Source organism: Talpa occidentalis, unplaced genomic scaffold (genome assembly GCF_014898055.3).
Source record: "Talpa occidentalis isolate TD23 unplaced genomic scaffold, MPIMG_talOcc4v2.1 talOcc4.3, whole genome shotgun sequence".
In the NCBI taxonomy this organism is placed as follows: Eukaryota; Metazoa; Chordata; class Mammalia; order Eulipotyphla; family Talpidae; genus Talpa; species Talpa occidentalis.
The window spans coordinates 147,297,882-147,311,455 of NW_023603184.1; the positions used below are offsets into that span (position 1 = coordinate 147,297,882).

Here is a 13,574-nt window from a genome sequence, read left to right on the forward strand (position 1 = left end):
AGCTTCATTTTAAAGCTTTACTTTTAGGTCTGGAATTTGCTGGAAAGTACTTTTGTGGTATTTTTATAACAACATCTTCTTTGAAGATGTTTCTTCATTGTGGGATGTTAGTTCTTTTCTGATATTTCTCTTCAGAATTTGGTTTCAGTACTGGCATTCATTTTGGATGCCACATGGAGATATTTAGAACCAAGAAACTTTTCATACAAGCCACCGAGGCTGTGGAAGGTTTTTTGCTAAGGTCATCCCATGTCAGTCTTTTCCACCACACTTGCTTGCAGCGTTCAGCTGAACTTATGATACCTCCCGCTCTGGTGCCCGTCACCCCACCTAGCTGAGGGCCCTCCTTCTCTGCTCCCTCTTGTAATTGTGTCTTTTAGGAACTGCATACCTTTTTCCCTTCCTTTGCCAAAAGTAGCCAGGAAAAGGACTTGACAGTCCCCTCTGCCGCTTGTTAGTAGCTCTGAAGGAACACACACTGGATCTTAAGTCATTTCATCCACGTTGCTGTCCTGGCTTTTAGCAGTTACCACCCTTAACGCAGCTCCTGCTGCTGCTGAGTTGTCTTGTCAGAGGCTTGGAGGTCTTAGGCCCATACCTTATGTCTCTGAAATGTTTTCTCATACGCAAGTTGATGGACTTGCTTTCTAAGATCTTTTCCTAAATCTAGGAATCTACAAAAATTTCATGAGAAGAGGACAGAATGAATAATTGAACTTTATTGTGTGAAGTTTAAATGAATATAGCCATCCCACAATACTTAACCAACATTTTAAATGTACCTCTTTCACTCAACTTCCAGAAATCCGCCCTACTTGAAGTGTGCCAGGATATAGGTTTAAGAATGTTCTTTGCTCCTTCATTGTCAAGGTGATGTTGCTGATGTCCATCAGTGAAGGAATGCTGAGTAACCTAAGCAATGCCTCGCAATGTGATCTCATTCTCTGTAACTGCAAAAAGGGACTCAACCATGTGGCCTGTCCCAGGATGGCCGTCACATTGTGACGACAGAAGCAAGCTCAGAGCAATATGAACGTAGGCCTATTTTTTACAAAGTAAAATAATATAAAAATTATATAAATGCATACACACACCACACACTTATACAAGTATGTGGTGTGTGTAAAGTATCTATGTATAGAGAAAGATCTAGAAGGAAATACACCAAACTGTCAACAGTGATTGCCATGTGTGGTCTTAGTGGAATAGCAGGTGGTAGGGAGGCAGTGTTTTATTTTCCATTTCATAAATTGCTGTATTCTTCAAATTATTTTTGAAAATAACTTTCATCATATTTAAAATGTATAAATGGGAACATCAGAAAAGAGAGGTGCTCAGTCTGTCCTGCCCTGACTCCTTGCCCAGTGGTAAGCAGTAGGGTAGCTCCCAGGGGTGATCCTGCTTGTGGCTCCACGGTGCCTCTTTTAGGCCATAGAACAGGAGGCCTTGCTCTGCAGGAGGCATCTGTTAAAATATACCTTGTGTCCTGGGGAAGGATCCGGAGACACGGGAACTAAGGAGTTCTCTCAGCAATTAGTGCTCTGAAACCCACTTGACCCTCCAAACACTCTCTCCCTGACTGTTATCTCTACAATTAGGTTTCTGAAATTCAAATCTGATTTATTTACTCCTTTGGTTTAAAATCTCTCAACTACTTCCTGATGCCTGAAGTAGCAATCTCTAAACTGCATTGAACATGCATTCCCAATAACATATGTGCTTTTATTTTAAAATTACAAGTATCTTTACTACTTTATTGATGTAGTATCTACATCATAAACAGACATAAAAATTCAAAGATGAGAATGAAATAACATTTAAAATAATTTTATTTTATTTGAAAAGATATCAAATATATTGTAATTTACTTTTGGTGAAAATGAACACTGTTATTTTTAAAAATTTTACTTGAATAGGGCCTCCCTAGTGGCGCAAAGGGTTAAGCACCACACTATGAAGCAATCTGAAGCCTTTGCAGCATGAGTTTTATTCCCAGCCCTCCAGGGAGCAACCCACATGGTGAAGCAGACCTCTCCCGTCTCACCTGCTGCTTCCCTCAGCAGTGTATTTCAGTCAGTCTACCTGTTCTGCTCCCCACTTTTGTCTCTGGTGGGGAACAGAATCCTCTCACTGCCCATCCCACCCATCTCTGGCCTGTGCCCCAGCTCTTGTATGCACAAATAAATAAATCTTTAAAAAAATAAATAAAATTTTACTTGAACAACTTGTGATATGGAAACTCACAGGTTTGATTGTAAATTCTGTATATTTGGATACTGGTTTTGGGGTTTTTTTTTTAAGTAATTTTTTTTTGAAGATTTATTTATTCATGCATATAAGAACTAGGGTACAGGCCAGATATGCAGGAGAGTGAGAGGATTCATCAGAGACAGAGTGGGGAACAGAACAGGCAGACTGACTGAAATACACTGCTGAGGGGAGCAGCGGGCCAGACAGGAGAGGTCTGCTGTGCCATGTGGGTATCTCCGCTGCTGGCTGGGATAGAACTCACATTGCAGAGGCTGCGGACAGCTTCACAACACTGTGCTCAACCGCCTGCGCCACCAGGGAGGCCCGAATACTGGTTTTGGTTTTAATGGTTATAACTGGAAGAGACATCTCAGATCTTGGGAGGAAGTGAGCTGAGCTTTTATTAAATCTTAACGCTCACTTTTCAGTGTTACTTGCTGATTATATTCAGATTCATTTTGAAATCCAGCTAATAGATTTCCATCTTTCATAATGTCAGTTCTTACGGGTTACTTGAAAGTGCTGTATTTTTAGATTTTTGATTGTTGGGTTTTTTTCATTTGGCATCTTTTAACAACCGGTTAGAATGCTTCCTGGAAAATGTAAGGTGCAGATATGACAGTCTTATAGCTTATGCACTTTAGATCATTCTAGGTCTCCAAATTGTATAACAATGGAAACATTTCAGAACATCCATTTTTTAAATTTTTATCTTCAAAACTTGTGTTATTTTGTTCTCAAATAGCAGTAACTTTTTCTCATTGTTAAAATGTCACCTTTACCTTAAAGGTAACTAAGTGTTTTTTTTCCCTAAGTTTCTCCTAGGTAGCCTATAATTGACAGCTATTGTTTTGAAATTATCGTGTGGGCTGCTGATGAATTCATATTAGGAGCAGAGGAAATGTCAACATGCCCTTTCCCTGGTGTTCATAGTGTTGGTATTATTAGTTTAGGGTTATCTTTAGTTTGTTGATCTTTGCAATAATCTTTTTTAGCCACTTGCCTATTTTATAAGAATTAGTTTAACTAAAACTACAAATCCTAAAAATGAATACCCGTGGATTGCAATTGGCTGAAAACATGAGCACCAACAAGAGCACGCACCATCACCTTGGTATTCCAGAGTGCCAACCCTTCTTCTGTCCGCCACACTTTGCCAAGTGACCCACACCCCTCGGGAGGGGGCCAGGGTTATTAATTCATGAATTTATATTGTCACAGTTAATTTCTTATCTTTATGTTTGTATAAAAATAGAAGTCAGTGGTATGAAGTGTTTGGGTCTGACTACTTTTTCTTTCTCCTTGACTGCTCTTGTGATAGATTTATTCAGTTTTTCAACCAACAAATATTTATTGAACACCATCCAAGGGCAGTGGGAGTTCAACAGTGAACAGACGTGGTTGGGAACTTCGTTCTTACGGATGGAGAGAGGGAGTCAGATGTGTTCAGCAGTAGCCCAGGGTAGGGTTGTGATGCGTCTGGACCCTGTGGTTTCTTCTGTTCAGAGGCGCAGTGCCGTCAAAGAGTTCTTATCAATGTTAGTTTTCTTAGGACTGTCAAAAGAACTAGGAATGAGTTCCAGCACAGACCAAAAACTGTCGAGCAAATTAATACATATTCTCTAAATTCCTACATCAAACCTCCTGTGCCTTGTTTCCCTTCCCCTGCCGTCTCTCCTATTTATTTATTTACATATATTGTCTCTGTGTGTGTGTGTGTGTGTGTGTGTGTGCAGTACATGTGTTTGTATAAAGTATGGAGAAGTTAGCTAGTAGAAATGCAAAGATGAGTAAGGGCCAGCCCTGTTCTTCAGGATTTTACTGCTCCTCAGGGAGACAGTTTTGCATGAAGATAAATTGCAGCAGAGAGTGGCAAGCGCCATAGTGCCCATGAAAACAAACTGCCAGGGCCATTGGTACTTGAACTGAGATCTGAGAAAGGAACAGACCTAGAGGGAACTAGGGTGATGAAGCCACCTTCATTTTGGTGATGGGCCGTGGCTGCAGAAAAGGCAACATGGCCCCCTGAGACTCCCAGGCCCTAGGCTCTCGGCCCTCTCTGCTGGGTCACCGTGCCATGGATCCCTGGGGGTTGCTTTGACTCCAGCCATGCAAGGACTTCTACATACCCGTTTAGGTTTGGTATTTGAACAATTATATTTGGAACAGAAAAGTTCCATCAATCTTTAAACCTCATAATCCAATTATGTCAGTAAAATTCCAGTTTTGTAGTCCAGTGGAATTGGGGTAATATTTTGCAAACTGAAGTTGAGAGAAATAGTGTTTATTTTGAAAAGAAAAATGGTTGGTTAGCAATTTTCAAGAAGTAAGGCTGGTGTGAGCTCCTAGGGGCAATCTGGCCCTTTTGATCGGGAGCATCATTTTTCTGGACCTTCGGCTCTAGTCTCTGGAGAACCCCTGCCGCATCGGCCTAGACCTGCAGCTCTCTTTAGCAGGGCATTTGAGGTTAAAAAAAAAAAAAAGCGGCACTGATCCTGCAAGCCTTTGGGGTCAGGAAGAGAACGTATCCCAGGAAATTGCTAAAAGGGGGTTGCACTGGATGCCGGAGAAACCCCAAGGTTATTTCTGAGACTGGCTCCAATTATTTCTAATTTCGTTTATATTGTTTTGTTTCCTTTGTTGCTAAACTGGAATAGGAAACCAAAGCTTAAAAGCTCAATTAAAGTGGAAAATGAAAACCTAAATATCGAAGGGGGAAAATACCACGCTAAACTGATTTTTATATTTTTCCTATAGTAAGTAAGGCTGTGGAAGTTTGGATCACATCACTTTTCAGGCAGACTATGAGCTTCGGCACAGTGGAGGTGGTTTCTATAGTTTTTTCACAGGAGAACTTGTGGATATCTATTTCTTTACTACTCCCCCAATAAAAAGGAAGCCCAGTGACCTCCACCGGACCATTACAAATGTGAAACTTGGCACTTAAAATTGCTTGCTCTAAATTTTCCAATTGCTTTCTCTTTTTTTTCCATTTAATGTCGTTCTGCCAACTAGTGATTTTATTATTATAAACAGGACATTGTATTCACTTTTAAGAAGAAATATGAAGCTGGAGGTAAAATTACAAACTGCTGCTTCTCTGCTGCCAAAATAGAAAACAATGAGCTAAAAATACTAAGCACAGAAAGGGTGTTGTGGTAAGAAAAATTGAAATATCTTCAAGATGGGACTGTTCCAAATAGACAGAAATTTCCTTTCACTCCAGGTAAAACCAACCTTGAAATAGCAACTTGAAAGGAGAGACGTATAATACTAACCTCTTTCGGGTCAACCCTTTTGTGGGAAAGCTTTCAAACATAACTAACATTAAATGACTAATGATCTTGCTGTTTATCAGGAAGTCCAATATGATTAAATTGCCATTTAGCAGAGGTTCCTCTGGTGAAGGACTGTGGCAGCAGAGAGGAGCCCTCAAGGGGGTAGGAGCGCCCCCAGGGGCTGGCTGGGTGACCTTGAGCCAATCAGGTAAACTTAGGGAGAGCAATGTCATCTTATTCAACCAGGTTAGGATTCTCCAAAAGGTGCTAGAAGGTCACTGGTTCTTGGGATTTCAGTAGGTATGATGGAGAAAAAGATTTCCATGGCCAAATATTTTTGGAAGACACTGGGTTAATATGTTTCCTAGAACATTTTCTCATGGATCATCTCATGGAACCATGTGCCTTAGAATACACTTTGAAATTGCTAAACTGAATGTGTCAAAACATACCAGCTCTTCACGGTGCGCAGCTCTGTTAGAAATATCCTTTCTGAGTTACTCAGATCCATGTCCTTCTTAGGCTTGAAAGAAAATGGTATCCCATGGAAAAAGAAAAGGAAAATGGTATTCCATGGTGACTCCCCATTTGTCTGACAGATGAATATTAACTGTGCCTCACGGTAAGCAGCGCGGAAGGATGACTGTGCAGGTGCTGCTATAAATCCCGGTGCTTCCATTGCCAAGGGGGTCCCTTCTTTCCTTACCTGGAGGGAAGCAAGATTAAATTGTTCCCCGGTGAATGGGATGTTGTCATTGTCATTTGAAGCTACTGGCTTCGTGTAAATCCCAATCACTGTTCATGAAATTGCAAGTAGCAAAGATTATTTGGCCCTAAGGTAGATCTGCAACTGGATATTCTTAATTGTAATTCTTAATTGTTATTGTATTCTTAATTTATGTTGCTCAATCAGAGCACTGCTCTTAGAGAAGACAACTATTCCATGATCAGTGCATTTTTTTTAAAGATTTATTTATTTATGCATATAAGAGCTGGGGCACAGGCTAGAGATGCGGGGGGATTCACCAAAGACAGAGTGGGGAGCAGAACAGGCAGAGTGACTGAAATACACTGCTGAGGGGAGCAGTGGGCGAGACAGGAGAGGTCTGCTGCGCCATGTGGGTTTCTCCCTGGCTGGCCAGGGATCAAACTCGTGCTGCAGAGGCTGTGGATTGCTTCATAGTGCGGTGCTTAACCCCTTGTGCCACCAGGGAGGCCCAATCAGTGCATTGTTTTTTGAACATGTGGAAAATGCCTATAGGCAGAAGGGCAATATTTGAATTTATATCAGAGATAATTTTCTAGCATTGTAGAAATATGAATGCAAGGAAAATATAACTGTATTCCAAATAAAATCTGTTTAGAAATTATACTCTGGTGATATGAAAAAAAAATGTATATGTGGCCTAGGATTTGAAGCAAACTATTTGGGCCTAGGGGTAGCTAAATAGTGAGTCTCTTCTCTGCTTTTTGTATTGAGACATTCAGATACCTCCAAATTCACCTTTTTAAAGTGTAATTGGCAGTTGCTTGGATATTCTCAAAATTATACATCCTCCACCAATTCCAGAATATCACCCCCAAAAATCCCATACTTATTAGCAATCATTTCCTATTCTTCTACTCCTCCCTTCCCTGCCCTCAGCTCCTAGCAACAGCTAATCTATGTTTTCTATGAATTTCCCTATTCTGGACATTTCATATAAATAGATTAATATAACCAGTGGCCTTTGTGTCTGGCTTCATTTACTTGGCATATTGTTTTTAGGGTTCATCCATGTTGTAGCATATATCACTACTTCCTCTTTATGGCTGCATAGTATTCCATTGTACAGATAAACCACATTTTATTTACCTACTCATTGATGGACATTTGGATGGTTTCCACTTTTTGACTGTTATGAATAATGCTGCTGTGAATATTTGTGTGCAATGTTTTGCATGAAGATAACAGTTCTTTTATGCATATACCTAGAATTGGAATTGCCTGCCTATATAGTCAGTCCGTGTTTAACCCTTGAGTTACTATCAAATACTCTGTTTCACCTTTTAAAAGTAAAATAGTGACAGCACTATTTTATATTCCCACCAGTGATGTTTGAGGGTCCCAATTATACCATATTCTCACAATACTTATTATCTATATAGGGGTATAGGCCAGAGGTGTGGGGTGGTGGTGAGAGGATTCACCAGTTACAGAGTGGGGAACGAAATAGGCAGATTGACCGAAGTACACTGCCGAGGGGAGCAGCGGGCACATCAGGAGAGGTCTGCTGCGCCATGTGGGTTGCTCCCTGGCCAGCCAGGGGATCGAACTCGTGCTGCAGTGGCTATGGACAGCTTCACAGGTTGCGTCTTAACCACCTGCGCCACCAGGGAGGCCCTTATTATCTGTATTTTTAATTATACCGGTTTTTATGGGTGTGAAGTAGTAACTTATGGCTTCAGATGTTGAACATATTTTTGTGTGCTTGTGACCATTTATATGTCTTCTTTGTAGAAATGCCTATTTGAATACTTTACCCTTTTAAAAAATAATAAAAATAATTGGCAAACAACAATTAAAAAAGCAAGAAATGTGAAAAAATCCTTTGCCTATTTTAAAGTCGAATTGTCTTTGTATTGTTAAGAGTAGTTTATATATTCTAAATACAAGTTATTTGTCAGATCTATGATTTGCAAATATTTTCTCCCATTTGTGTGTTGTCTTTTCACTTTCTTGATACTGTTTTTTTGAAACAGAAAGGTCTCTAGATTCGATAAAGTCTTATTTTTAATCAAAATTTTCTTTGACTACTTTTTCTTTCGGTGTCATAGCTAAGAAACCATTGGTTAATCTAAGCATACAAAGATTTATACTTGTTTTCTTCTAGGTATTTTACATTTAAGCTCTTTCATTTATGTTTATCACCCATTTTTAGTTAAATTTTGTATATGGTGTTATTATTTTCCATGTGGATATACAGTTGTCTCAGCACCATAGGAAGAACTTATGTCGAATAAGATGATTGTTTACCCATTTTGGCATTCTTGTTGAAAATTAATTGATTATATATATATATATATATATATAAAGTATAATTGGCATGTATATATGTTTACTTCTGAACTTTTAATTCTATTCCATCAAGCCATGTGTCTGTCTGTATGCCAGTAACACACTGTTTAGATCACTGTAGCTTTGTAGTAAATTTTGAAATTGAAAAGAGTGAGTCTTCCAACTTTGTTACCCCCTTCCAAATTTCTGACTATTCTGGGCCCCTTACATTTCCATATTAATTTGAGGATTAGCTCATCAATTTCTGCCTCCAACCTCCCCCCCCCAAAAAAAATAGAAAAAGAGAAAAGAGGTGGATTTTAATATATCCTCTTCCTGTACCATGCCATCAAATAGTAGTGCTCCAATTCTTGCCATCTGGTGGGAGCCGTGGAGCTATGCAGTGACTTAATCTTCCATCCTGCCTGCCGCCTGCAGGTGATGCTCTGATTCCCGCCTTGGTTGGTGTCAGTAGATCTGAGTAGGGAGCTAATCTTCCGTCCCCTGCACAGCAGAAGCAGTTTGTACTGCTCTACTTCCCCTGCCGGGTTAGTGTTAGTGCAACCAAGCAAGAAATGGTTCTTCCTTCCCTTTCTCAGTGCAAGCAGGCAGGCCCCATTTTCCTTGTTGGGATAATGCAGTGGGGATGAGCGAGGAGCTGACCCTCCTCCCTCTCCGGTAAAGTCAGATCATATTCTGATAGTGTTCGGTATTATTGGCAGGACTGTGGAGTTGACCTTCCAGCCCCAGACAGTGAAAGTAGGCTGTAAAAGTGCCCCGTGAGGGTAGTGCCAGCAGTTTTCAGTGGTGAGAGGAGCCTCCATGCCTACCTAGCAGCAAAGAGACTGACTTAGTGAGTCAGTGAAACCCAGTACAAGCCGAACCTCTACCTCCTACCAAAGTGGTGGGCGACAAGATAGCTAACGCTCACTCCCTTCCCCTAGTGTTAATAGGGAGTGGGGCTTCTGACTCCAAAGTATAGTCGATAAAGCAGTATGTAGCAGGCCTTAACCATTCCCCTTTTGGGTGGCATTATGGTTCAGCTGAAACCTAAGCTTACACCCACACTTAGAGGCAATGAGGCAGTGCAAATTGATGTCCTTTCACCAGGAAAATGAAGGGAGAGCTGAACTTCCACCTACCATGTGTAGTGAGTCGGCTTCACTTTTGTTAGTTGGTCACAGTGGGACACAGTGGAACATGCACACCCACCTGGCCCTTTCTCTGCATATCAGCACAGGACTGCCCACTAAAAAAAGTAAATAGGGTCCAGAATCTCATAATAGACAAAAGCCTAGGATAGAAATTGAAAACCACTTATCATACAAAGAACCAGAAAAATTAAAAATTGAATGAGGAAAGATAGTTGACATCAAGACCAAGATGAATCAGATGTTATAATTATCCAACAAGGACTTTAAAATAAAATAGTCCTTTAAAAATGCTTTAATAAGTGATTATAGATTCTCTCGAAACAAATAAAAAAGAAAATCTCAGCAAGGAAATAGAAATTTTTTTTTTTTTTTTTTTTAAAGAGGCATGTTTTTATTTATTTATTTATTTATTTGTTTGTTTTGTTTACACATGCACTGGGTACAGTCAGAAGCGCTGGAGGGTGAGAGAATTCACCAGAGCTAGAGCGGGGAGCAGAGCAGGCAGAAGGACCGAAACACACTGCTGAGGGGAGCAGCGGGCGGCAGGAGAGGTCTGCGCGCCATGTGGGACCCTCCTCCTGTGACCGGGGAGCAGCCGGGGATCGAACTGGCGCCGCAGAGGCTGCAGGCAGCTTCGCAACCCAGCGCTCAACCGCTGCACCACCAGGGAGGCCCTAGAAATTTTTTTAAAAGCACCAAATGGAAAATATTAAAGTGAAAAATTCACCAAAATGGAAAAAAACAAACAAACAAACAAAAAACTAGACTAGTTCACTAGTTGATGTGAGATGGCAGGATAAAATTAGTGAACTTGATGACAGATCAACAAAATTTACTTTGTTTGAACTATAGGGCTTTATGAGATAATACCATAAAGCTAATTGTTGTTGCTATGTGTCATTGGAACCCCAGAATGAGAAGAGAGAGTAAATAGGATTGGAAAATATCCATTATAATAGTGGATAACTTCCCACAGTTGGCCTAAGACATAAGCCTCCAGATTCAATAAACTGAGCAAACCCCGGTAAAGAAAAGCACACTGCTCCTGTGATTCTTGTAATCGCAACACTCCACTGCAACACTCCTCCACTTCTGATATCAGATGTGTGGGTTTTCCATACATTAACATCAGCTAAGTGTCCTATAGTTTAATTCAAGTCTGACACCATTAACCTGAAGAGGGCCTCAGGTTCCATGTTTTATAGGCTCAGTCCAACAAAACTGCCACCTCCCTCATGTCAGATGTCATTTGTAAGTTGGGGTTATTACCTGTGCTGTTGGCCAACCACCTATAGATTAGAGGTTCCCAGACCCTTTCCTTGGGTTTGATTTATTTGTTAGATCAGTTCACAGAACTCAGAAAAATAGTTTACTTACTATACTCGCAGTTTGTTATAAAAGGATCTAACTCAGGAATCCCCAGACGAAAGAGATGCATGGGGTAAGGTGTAGGGGTAGAGGGTGTGGAGCTTCTGTGCCCTCTCTGGCCATGCCTAGCACCTCATAGTACAGTGGCCTGGACACCCTCTGAACCTTGTCCTTTTGGATTTTTATGGAGGCTTCATTACAATCATTGACCACTGAAGCTTGAACTTACTCTCCAGCCCTTCCCTGGAGCATGGAGATGAAAGTTTTGCTTCACCTGGTTGGTTCCCCTGGTAACCAGCCCCCATTCTTAGATGCTTTTCAAAAGTCATCTCATTAACATAAACTCAAATGCGGTTGAAAGGGGTTTGTTATGTATATCAAAAGATGTCTTTATCATCATATAGATATATACTTTTTACATTGGCAGTATATATATTGAAAAAATATTTAAGAAAATTATACTTGGAAAGTGAAAGGTACGGGACCTAACTGAATTAATATTTCTATACCTCACTCAAAGTGGTGAAACATTGATACCAGTAGACAGGATAACTTATGGGTATTGTAGTATCTGGAGCAACCACTAAGAAAAATATAAAAAGTGGCATATTGAAAACTTTATGAAACAAGATGGAATCCACAAAATGTGCATTTAACCTAGAAGAAAGTAAGAAAAGAAAATGGTAATGAGAAAGAAAGGAAATATCACTTAATGTAGATGACTTGAATATACTGACTAAAAGGTAAAGATTGGCAGGATGGATTAAAAAAAGTATGATCCAGTAATTAGATATTTACAACAAACTTGTTTCAAACACAATGACATTTCAAATACAATGTCATAGGTTTAAAGCAAAGGGTTGAAAAAAATTTCCATGCAGATATTTTTAAAAAAGCAAGAGTGGCTCTATTATTATCAGATAAAGTAGACTTTCAGGGCAAAGGAGATTTACTAGAGATAAAGCGTGACATTCTATGGTAAAAGGATGTTTTACCAAGAAGGTATAATGATCTTAAATGTGTATGAATCACACCACATGTGTATGAATTGAACCACAGAGCTTCAAATTACATGCAGCAAAACTGATAGGGCTGAAAGAAATAGATCCATAATTATACTTGTGCACTTCAGCATCTTCTTTAGACTATCAGCTTTGATACAGAAGATCTGAACAACTCTATTAACCGATAGAATCTGATTCAGGTGTGTGTGTATGTGAGAGAGAGAGAGAAAGAGAAAGAAACTTTACCCAACAGCAGCAGGATATACATTATTTTTGATAAAATAGACTATTCACCAAGATAGACAGTAATTTGAGTCATATAACAAACCTTAACAAATGTAAAAGAAATGGCAAAAAATACAGAATATATTCTTAAACCATATAGAAACAAACTAGACCATAGCAGAAGGACAACAGGAAAATCTCTAGGCTTTTGGATATTAAACACACTTTTAAATAGTTCATTTGTCAAAAGGGAGGTCTCAAGGAAATTTTTTTTAAAGATTTCATTTATGCATACAAGAACTGGGGTACAGGCCAGAGGTGTGGGGGGGTGAGAGGATTCACCAGAGACAGAGTGGGGAACAGAACAGGCAGATTGACTGAAATGCACTGCTGAGGGGAGCAGTGGGCGAGTCAGTAGAGGTCTGCTGGGCTCCCTGGCTGGGGCTTGAACTTGTGCTGCAGTGGCTGCAGGTAGCTTCATAGGTTGCGTCTTAACACCTTGCACCACCAGGGAGGCCCTCAAAGGAAATTTTTAAAAATACTTAGAACTGAGTGAAAATGAAAACACAGCATATTAAAATATATGAGATGTGACTAAAGCAATGCTGAGAGGAAAACTTACAGCTTTAAATGCTTGCTTGAAAAAAAAGAATGATCTTAAATTAGTGATCTAAGTTCTTACCTCAAAAATCTAGGAAAAAAAGAGCAAAGTAAGCACAGAGAAAGCAGAAGGAAGGAAATAATGAAGAGCAGAAATCAATAAAATTAAAAACAGGAAAATAGTAGCGCAAGGAAACAATTGCTTGTTCTTTGTTAAAAAAATCAATAAAACTGACAAACCTTTAGCAAGACTGACAAATCACATTAGGAATGAAATAGAACATCACTACACATACTGCAACTATTAAAAGAATTACAAGGGAAAATTAAAAGTTCATAAATTAAGCTACTTAACAAAAATGGGCAAATTTTATCAAAGACTATAAACTATCAAAATTCAATCAAGTTGAAATAGACAATCTAGATAGTCCTGTAACTATTAAAAATAGTGAATTTGTCATTTAAAATTTCCTAAAGTCAATTCTCCAGGTGTAAGTGTTTTTACTGGAAAATTTTCAAGAACCTTTAAAGAAGAATGAATGCTAAATTTACAGTCATTTCCAAAAAATAGAAGTGGAGGGAACACTTACCAACTAATTTTATGAAATCAAAATTAGACCAAGAGTGTATAAAAATATCCCTCATGAACTCAACTGTA

At 39.5% G+C, this 13,574-nt stretch overlaps 1 protein-coding gene across 5 annotated transcripts in view; it reads left to right on the forward strand.

Annotated features, from left to right (window-relative positions):
* Nucleotides 1-13,574, forward strand: part of DIS3L2 (DIS3 like 3'-5' exoribonuclease 2) — a 282,840-nt gene that overhangs the window by 143,122 nt on the left and 126,144 nt on the right. The window lies entirely within an intron of this gene.